General features: G+C 42.6%; 1 long non-coding RNA gene across 1 annotated transcript in view; it reads left to right on the top strand.

The window, feature by feature from the left end:
- Positions 1-7946: 7946 nt before the first annotated feature.
- Positions 7947-8081, top strand: part of LOC138352366 (uncharacterized) — a 1587-nt gene continuing 1452 nt past the window's right edge. The window contains exon 1 of the long non-coding RNA XR_011222779.1: positions 7947-8065. This is a non-coding gene — a long non-coding RNA (uncharacterized lncRNA). The remainder of the gene's footprint in view (positions 8066-8081) is intronic.

An 8081-nucleotide genomic window follows, 5' to 3' on the forward strand; every position in this document is an offset into this window, starting at 1 on the left:
TATGTTAAGTATGTCACCTATGCACATATTTAATAAGTCAATATTGACTTATTAAATTTGCGAGAACGGGTTGCAATGGAGGGGAGTAGATGTCCGTCTCTCCACATGCTCCGGCCAGCACACGTTACCTCGCCCGGTGGTTCTGATTGGCTAACAGAAATTCCCCCCACCGGACGAGCCATACCGTGCTGACAGTTAACGACCTCCATGGTTGTTAACCTCGTTCTTCCTGTAATAATGAACGTATGACTTAAATAATCGTGCCTTTATGCGATGAAATAACACGATACGATATATCGTAACACTCCTCCCCCCTTAAGAGTGTTATTTCGGAGCATCCACACTAATTTTCTCTACTGGATGTAGCATTATTCCTTTTTCGTCCATCCTACAAAGATTCAACTCATTCTAGTAATGACATGTCTTATCAGACATACCTTATCATTTTGTAGACATGGTGCCGTACCTACTGACCACTGGTCTTTGGCGTACAGGATCTCCTTTTCCTCCGACTGCACACAAAATCTGTTTTAACAAATTATCTTTAAGTATATACAAAAAATACATATGTACATTTTCTGAACACACCGCTTTGGACGGTGTGGCTGATACAAAAGTACTTTCCTGAAGTCTACCGTCCTTCATCACTTCACTATTTTCTTTTCTAAAACGTTTTATTTCACACTGTCTACTGTTTTCTTTATACCATACTACGGGATAATGCGTCAGCCATTACGTTTTCCTTTCCTTTAATGTGTACTATATTTAAGTTATAGTCTTGTAATATTAGAGCCCACCTGGTTAGGCGTTGGTTGGTATTCTTCATTTTATTTAAAAATACGAGCGGGTTATGATCTGTGAAGACCGTAACAGGTCCTATGCCCGCTCCCACGTATACCTCAAAATGCTGTAGCGCCATCACTAAGGCTAAGGTTTCCTTTTCAACGGTACTATATGCACTTTGGTTAGGTAAAAATTTCCTAGAGAAATAGGACACTGGTTTACAAGTTCCATTTTGGTCGTGAGTCAAAACAGCGCCCGCACCTACATCACTTGCATCGACAAAGAGGGAAAATGGCTTCTGAAAATCGGGTGAAACCAATACCTTATCACCTGCATTAAAACTTCTCTTTTTGGTACCTTTGTTGTAATATTTTGCCATGGTCGCTTGGGATATTTTCAAATTTTCCTTCACCAGCTTTCGCGCCCTGAACAATCTGCATTTAAACTTCTGAACATACGTTTCCAGATTATCTCTTGAACCTTCAGATGTTAACCGATCCTTCAACATAACTATAGGACTTCTCACCGTATGCCCATATACTAATTGAAACGATGTCATGCCTAAGGACTCGACTACTGAATCCCTGATAGCAAACATTATTGGGGCGATGGCCTCGTCCCACTGTGCCCCTTGCTCAGCACAATAAATTCACAAAAGGCTCTTCATAGTGCCATGAAAACGTTCGATGGCCCCATGAGATTGGGGATGATAGGGAGATGACCTAATCTGTTTCACATCCCAATCCTTCATTGTCTTACGGAACAGCTTTGATTGAAAAACACTGCCCAAATCCGATTGTTGTCCAAGTCCTCAAACAAGTCTTTTAATCCAAAATCCACCTCTTCCTCCTCCATTGCAGAAGATACATCCATCCTCTCTGGCACTTCTCTTAGTCGAGCACTCTGCGCTCGGGTTACGACGCAGGCTGGATATACTTCTATTTGATCATCTTCCGAAGGATCCTCCAGAATACTGGCGAGCGTTATGTTATTACATTTTTCATCTTCCACATAGTTTTGATGTTCATTTGGTACATCACTGCGCAGTACCTCTGGCAACACACTTGAGCCGCACAAATCGTTGCCCAAGATGACATGTACTCCAGGAACGGGTATGTCCGAGCACACTCCTAACATCACTTCATCTGTAAAGTAATCAGAGGTTAGCTTTACTGTACACACAGGTATATGCATCTCTGAATTTATACCCCGTACCTTAATTATTTGTCCATTTATACAAGATCTGTACTCAGGAATCAAGCTTTTCAGTATTAAGCTCTGATTCGCTCCTGTGTCACGTAATATTGTGACTTGTTGGTCAGGCTGACCCCCAATGCTCACCATACCTTTGCTAATGAAAGGGTTATATCCTTTCGTAATGGACATCTTCTCCTGGGGCAATTCCTCCTTTAAATTTATATAAGGACTTCTGTATTTACTTACTGTGAGGGACACCACTCTCCTGCCTTGCCTACACTCTCTACTTAAGTGTCCAGGCTTGTTACATGTGTAGCATATTACCTGAGAAGAGAATCCTCGTCCTCTCGAACCACGTTGTCCATTATAATAGGATTCGCCACGTCTCCACTGTCCTGTACCTCGATATCTAGACGTTGTATTTCCTCCCTGACCCGAGGGTGCGCTAGCCTGACCCTCGAATGCGTCACCTCCCGACGGAGAAAATTCCACATACCCCTGACTTTGTCGGGCTATCGGCTTGCCAGTATATCCACGACCATCTCTCCTGTTCCACGTATACTGTCTTTTACTACCCTGCAACTTTGCGTGACCTCTTTCTTTATGTTCCTGGAGACTTCTGTAAGCTTCCGTAAGTACATCTGCTTTGTCCGCTGCTTCTAAGAGTGTTTTTATTCCTGCTTCTTGCACCTTAAACCTGGTGTCTGGAGTCACCATCTCCAAGAATTTTTCCATTAACATCAATTGTTTCAAGTCTTTGAAAGATTCTACCTTTTCGGAACCCATCCATCTTTGGAATCTACGTTCCAAATCTCTGGCTGTTTCAGCATATGTGCTCCTCTGTGTCTTTACCATTTCTCTGAACCGCTTCCGGTAAGCTTCAGGTGTCAGTAGAAATGACCTTAATACGCTGTTTTTCACAGTCCAGTAATTTTTACAATCTTCAAGAGAGAGCTGGGTATAGGCCTCTCTCGCTGCCCCAGTCAATCTTATTTGCACCAATTGGGCCCAATCCTCCTCTGGCCACTGCTTTAGTGTAGCAACTTTTTCAAAATGCTCAAAAAAAAGACTCGGACTCTTCTGGACAAAATTGCGGAACCTCCTTTTCACGTGCCTTGTGATCATATGCTGCAGGCATAGGTGTGCTCTCCGAGTGTACCTCTCGCTTTCGCCTCTGAGCAGCCACAAATTTATTTGCTTCGATTTCCATTTGCTTCGTTTTCTCCTTTTCTAATTCTACACGCGTTTTTTTGCTCACTTTCAAGTCTCACTTTCTGCAATTTCAGTTTCTCTAACTGAAACTGTCTCTCTTCCCTCTTAATTTGAGCTTCCAGTTTCAAACGTTCCAATTCATATTCTAAACTTCCACTCCTACGAGACGAATTAGAAGACACTTCCTCATTATCTTGTTCCCCACTTTCCTTTGCACTCACATCTAATCCTACCGCTCCGACGTCTTCGCGTCGAGACCTTACTTTATTTCCAAGTTCTTGTCTCATATAGACTACTTTAGTCGACACTAATTCTATCTCAGTGTTCGGCGATTTGCTTCAGCTGTTCTTTCGTACAGCTCTCCAAAATCAATGGGTCCTCTTTTGTTATAAATTCTTGGACACGATCCATGATGAAAACTTTGCCTGGCTGGACACCGAGATGACTATCAATGGGTGCTGCAAGTGTACACAGTGCGTCTTGCTCAAAACACTCCCGGACAGGCCCCCATATGTGTTGGGATCGAACTGTTGACAACCCAACACATTTAATTTAGGTTTATTCTGAATGTTTATCCTAATGCTTCATTGTACTACAACGGGGTACATGAATCTGAGCAGGTGTCAGCCTCAGCCGGACCTGTTGTCAGGTGCGACACACTTTGTGCTAAGGTCTGACAAAGGACAAGAAAATAAGATGGTATAAAACTTCATCATGGATATATTGTGATATATCTCTAATCACCGTATATACAATATTTTACATGTGTATATATAATATATATATATATATATATATATATATATATATATATATATATATATATGTATGCGTGCATTGTACACGAGTACAGTTAAATATATATATAGAGATACTACGACCATGCTACGGTCGTCTCTTGTCCGATTGATCTTCCCACTTATAAAGCATCTACTTTCCTGCAATTTGTACCGCTATCAGGAAAATCAGCGCGTTACCTCCACGCCGACCTCTAAATCTCAAACCTGTTATCTTCCATAACTTTCAAGAACGTCGACCATGCCTCGAGGTCCTCTTCCTTCATGAGGGTGGAGCACACTAACAGTTGGGTCCGTTGGTCACACATCCAAACGCGACGACAGCCTGTTGACTCAATGGAGGGGAGTAGATGTCGGTCTCTCCACATGCTCCGGCCAGCACACGTTACCTCGCCCGGTGGTTCTGATTGGCTAACAGAAATTCCCGCCACCGGACGAGCCATACCGTGCTGACAGTTAACAACCTCCATGGTTAACCTCGTTCTTCCTGTAATAATGAACGTATGACTTAAATAATCGTGCCTTTATGCGATGAAATAACACGATACGATATATCGTAACATTTCCATTGCTGTTACTACTATGCTGTAGGAAAGTTGTCTGTCTGCATTATGGATCTTGAATTTTGGAAGATGTGCAGTCTGACAGTGTCTGGTCGAGACTGGTGGTGAGACTGGTGGTAAGACTGGTGGTCGAGACTGGTGGTGTCTTCTTCTGTCTCATAATGTCCTGTGGCTGGCTTGTGGAGAGAGGCACAGTGTCTGACACTGTCTGGTGTGAGACTGGTGCTGTCCTCCAGCTCCATTATGTCTGGTGTCTCGCTGGTAGAAGCACTTGGTGTAGCCTCGATAGCAGTTTTCTTGGGTGCCTGCTGCACCTCGGTCCACTGTCCCTTTTCGTCTAAAACCTGCCTCTTTGACTTCCCCATGACATCTCCACGTAGTGAGGACCGATTCACTGCCCTGCCTAATGCCTGAGACACTCCTAGGCCTGGAGAAATTATTCCCCTCCAACGAAGGTCGTAAAATGATTCCCACAGGTGGAATCAGGGATACCAAACACCCTCTGGTAGACCAGAGTGGTTTGGTCCACCTTTCCCTGTCAAGCTCGGTACACCTTCTAAGGTGCCACATTGTGGCCCTGCCTGCAGGGTATAGCCTCGCCCTTCAGGGTAGGACTGTGACCTGGTCAGCGATACGCTTCTCACAAAAAAAAAGGTCATGGGGCGACAATTGCGGTACGACAGTTTTGGGTCATACTGGGGTGCACAGAATACTAGTCACCTAGACAGCAGCTAACCAACAATGTTGTTTGTCTATTAAATTGCAGACGAAATTGGTATACTGTAGTTTCCTTCCAGACAAGATATTATCTGGGTCTTGGAGTATTGATGTGCTCTTCCTGGCAAAACTGTGATGACTTGAGCTGATGGGTGTTCAGAATCTTAAACTTCCAGAGAACAAAACCGTGTGCGGCCTGTTAGCAATGCTGCCGGCAGTGACTCTCGTGTATCCTTGCTGAATGTCCCGACTTCCTGGATGTGTCTTGCTTCCCGATACTGTCCCGATAACTATGATACTGTCCCGATAACTATGATACTGTCCCGATAACTATGATACTGTCCCTCGCAGTCACCTGTCCCGTGGTAGAATTCTTGGTGAATCAGATAACTTTGATACCGTTCGCCGTGTTCACTTTTGTTTTCGTATTGTCATCCTTAGTGATATTTAGCGCCTCTTTAATATCCGCACATCTGATGGTGCTACATTGCCTCTCCAGCTTGGCGCCTTCTTTTGGTAATTACTTACTTTGCAAGACTTTGTGATGAAGTCAAGTGTCTTATGACAATTTTCAACTTCTGGGAGTCTTGCCCCAAACTCTTCACCACGATAAACAAATCCAACTTCTGTGGTCTTTTATCTTTCCCATTCATGTTTATCTTTCCTCTCTTGGCTGGTTGTGTGCTGACTTTTCTGCAGAAGCTCCTGATGCAAGTGCTTAACTTCACTCTTATTACAATGTGAGCCTCAACTTCCTGGGCACTCTCAGACGTGACAATTATGCCTTAATCTATGGCAGCTAAATTAATGTAACCTAGGTGAGCATCTCCCTGCCATCCACTCATTGAGCGAATGTGATTCAGAAGGTGCACTTTCATTACACATGTCTGTTTAGTTCTCTCTCTTTAGTGAAGACTAACTCGAATGTTGTCGACCCAGTTTGTACTAGGGAGCATCGGAGAATATCTTCAATCTTGTAGATAGGATCGTTGACCCACAGAGTACGAGACATGATGACCAAACCATACATTAGAGGATAGAGAAATGAGGATATTTCGGTCTGTTCTGGATTATTATAAAGTCATATGTGAGGGGGAGAGGAAGGAACAGGCAATAAACAAGGAAACAAGATAATAAACAATGAGGTGAGGAGCAAGAGACATGTCGTCAGACACTGAGGTGACGGTCAATAACCAGTCGGGAGATATTTTATACCATGATGCTGAAAATGGTTAATACAAAGGAGACGAATATGACATTTCTAAAATATTGTTCATTAGATTATTCATTTTATTCTTGTTGTGGACTTTCTTGCTTTCTGGTACCTTAGATTTGCATTATTTCAGATATCATGTAAGGAACCAAGTTGAATAAAACTGAAAACAGAATTGAAGCATCAATTCTGCACCGCCGTGTTCAGGAACCACGTATTTGTGGGTTCTCGTCTGAACTGAATTGTCTTTGGTTGACCTACACTTGATAAGATATGTCTTGAAAGCCATGAAGTGTACAGTAAAACCTGACAGCCTCTTGTTTAACTCTGGAATATTCAGGTCTTCTATATGCTGCAATTTGCTGCTAATCAAAAATTTTTGGTTGAGCTCTGCTGCTATTAATCTTCATCACCAAGAGTGTGTAATTTTTTCCCCTTGAAGTTGCACTACTTATGGAACAGAATTAGTGGTTAACTTGCACCCTTTATCAATAAGAACATACAGTCCCATAGTTTAATAAATTGTGTACTTTAATTCCCGTTGTCAGACAGGATGGCCGAACTTGGGTTTGCTCAGAGGTTCCCTAATGTCAAACTATTGACTTTCCCCGGGATGCCGCCTCACAACAGTTGCCCAACTCCTTGGAACCTGTTTACTATTAAGAGAATAGGTGCATCAGATGAAAGGAACTTGCCCAAGTACTTGTCCCACCCAGGGATTGAACCCGGAATCCTGGATAGTGAGGAGGAGGAGGTAGATGACTGAACTAGTGTTGTGAGCAGAGAATGTGCATTAAATAAGATGACTAACCAATGTTGTCAGAGACTGGGCTGTAGGGACATTGATCCTCAATCAACAGGTAGTGTTAAGAAACATGGGTACAAGTCTAAATTATTTGTTTTACATCCAAATACACGTAAGTCAAAAGTTTATAATTTGGCCAAATTTGGATCATTTTATTAAACTGAAAATGAAGGAATAAGGTGACAACCCACCAAACATTTTCGCGTTTTCAAAACGTCCTGCAAACGACATTTCATTGTTTTGGGCACGTTTTAAATTCCGTTTAAAATACGTATTTTGAGAATTTGTTAAGACGACTTTAATGTGTAGAAGTCAAATTAGTTCAAGCAAGTTGTGCGATTAAGTCTGTTAACCAACCCTCCACCATTATAGGCTGTGTTATACACTGTGAAAGTGGTCTATGTCAACCAACCCACCACCATTATAGGCTGTTATACACTGTGAAAGTGGTCTATGTCAACCAACCCTCCACCATTATAGGCTGTGTTATACACTGTGAAAGTGGTCTATGCCAACCAACCCACCACCATCACTCTTCAAATAGACTCGTCTAAAGCCTGGCTATAGAAACTGATCTGTTTAACGATATTCTAATTTTTGTGCGTCCACCCAGGGTGGAGTACAGTCCTGTATTTAGCTTATTGTACTCAAACGGTTTGTTTTACAGATCTGGTACACCTGTGTTGGAGGAGGAAGCTGCAAGTTTAGCAACTCTGCACATTTACACTAAACCTTTGACTCTCAATGTGTTGAGAGGAAGACTACAAGGCCCTTGTTTGTAAGTGTGCACTGTT

The sequence above is a fragment of the Procambarus clarkii genome, chromosome 5, assembly GCF_040958095.1.
Source record: "Procambarus clarkii isolate CNS0578487 chromosome 5, FALCON_Pclarkii_2.0, whole genome shotgun sequence".
Classification (NCBI taxonomy): Eukaryota; Metazoa; Arthropoda; class Malacostraca; order Decapoda; family Cambaridae; genus Procambarus; species Procambarus clarkii.